This window comes from Humulus lupulus, chromosome 9 (genome assembly GCF_963169125.1).
Source record: "Humulus lupulus chromosome 9, drHumLupu1.1, whole genome shotgun sequence".
NCBI lineage: Eukaryota > Viridiplantae > Streptophyta > Magnoliopsida > Rosales > Cannabaceae > Humulus > Humulus lupulus.
This window is the reverse complement of record NC_084801.1, coordinates 166,232,478-166,234,834: the sequence shown is the minus strand read 5'-3', so window position 1 is coordinate 166,234,834 and position 2,357 is coordinate 166,232,478.

The window sequence follows — 2,357 nt, the reverse complement described above, 5'->3', positions numbered from 1 at the left end:
TTTTCTTTCTAACGGGTTACTTCGAGCTTAAGTAACCTCAAGTAAATCCCAATGCTCGGGGTCTCAAAAATGCCCACGAGGGTAAAATAGTCAAAATTCCCAGAATTTCCTCATGATCTCACTAACTCCCAATATATCATCAAATAATCATTCTCATACCCAATATCCCAGTAATTGACCCCGTTATGACAAAACCGCTAACTTGCTTCCTAGGATTGTCTCATGCCGAATAACTCAAACATATCCACATAATAATGTGGTCTCACTCATATATCACATACATGCACATAAATATACAAATATGTCCTCAACGAGCCAAAATTATGAAAATGCCCTTCTTATAAGAAATGGCCAACATGCATGCAAATATTGCCATATAATATTATATCTCACATAATCATGCATATAATCACATAATCACATATTAAGTCAATTATCACCCTCCTGGCCCCCTAATCCAGGCACTAAGCCAAATTAGGGAGTTTGGGACATTACAACTATCCCCTCCTTACAGAATTTTTGTCCTCGAAATTTACTTGAACAACTCGGGATACTAACTCTGCATATCTAAATCCAACTCCCAGGTTGTTTCCTCGACCTTGCTGTTCCTCCATAATACCTTAACCAAAGGTATAATTTTATTTCTCAGGACCTTGTCCTTCCTGTCTAGTATCTAGATTGGTTGTTCCTCATAAGAGAGATCTGCCTCAAGCTCCAGATCCTCGTAACTCAATACATGAGTCACATCTGACACATACCCCGATGAGCTGAAACATGAAATACATTATGCATATCCGACCTTTGTATCTCAACAAGCCCATATCTGACACTGTATAATCTCTGGACACTCTAGCTAAAACATCCTCTTTGATCTTGGTCAGCTATGAATCACCCAACTGACCTTCCTTTATTCTCTCCAACAGTGTAGACTGCAACGTAATGTTGGCTAACTGGCCTACCAACAACTCCATGCCAGTTCTGGTCATCTCCTCTGCTAATTCTTTGGATATCAGCCTTGCACTGAAAATCTGTCTCGGACCCTGTTGGGGTTTTATGCCCTAATTAAAACCCAGATTCTTTGTAATCTCATTTTATTATCAATAAAAGAATAGAAATAATTTTTGACTTGGTCAATCACTTTGCTCACATGTTTTATTTTCATGATTATTTGTTTAATATAAACTTCTATCAAATCCCGAGCATATAACTAATCTTATTTATAGTGATGCAATCACAGTGGAATATAAAAATGATTATATGTTCAAAATAAGTTAGTCCTAAGATTAGTCAGTGCACAGGATTTACACTGACTTGCCAATCTACGATATGATCTATTTACACATTACAGTGTTATGTTCTTTCCAGAACATTAGCAAAGTAGATAAGATAGGATGTATTTGTTACATCGGACTAGACCAATATTAACAATTGATAAGATAAGTAAACATACTGTTATTATCTATTCTAGTCATATCATATAGTTGACCATAGGTCAATTCAATCTCAATTCTAAGTGGTAAGTATTCTAATTGATTGTATTATTTAAGTTCTTTGACTTGTTCGTTACTAGCTTACCCTACGGACTAGCCCATACTTACATCTTGGGAACTCGGTAGTATAATTGAGTGGGAGTGTTAATCATAGATATGAACATCTATAACTTCTGATGAAGAAGTGAAACGATGGTTTCCTTTTAGTTTGGTTCAATGTGTTAAATGTTAGATATCTCATTTCAGTAATTAAATTAGTTTACTTAAATATTATTTACAAGGAACTAAGGGTTTTAAGGATAAAATACAATGAGGGGTAAAATAGTATTTTAGTTTTATCTCACTGTAGACCGTCTACAGAGGATTGAGTGACAATAATGGTTGTAACAATGGATAATTAATAGCGTATCTATATTTGTTATAGAACGTTCTATGAATTCAAGTTTGCAATTCCGAGTCTATAGTGGAGTCACAAGGAATTAATAAGTTAGTAAATTTATTTGTTAGATTTATGATAACTTATTGGAGCTTGATTTCATAGGCCCATGGTCTCCATTGTACCTTGGATAAAATCATCTAGATAGCCTCAATTAATTAATTTAATTATCAATTAGAATTATCAAAGTTGACCAGGTCAATTTTGGATAGTTACACAGAGTTATGTATTTTTGAGAAGAAAAGAGAAATTAGGGTAGATTTATTAATTAAGATAAATTGGTATCTAAATTAATAAATAAGTTTAATTCAAGGTTCCAATTATAAATAATTAATTTGATAAAGGATTTAAATAATTATTTAATTAATTAAATCAATAGAAAATAATACAGGCCTTGATTTTAAATCCAATGGGCTTATAATCAAATAGGA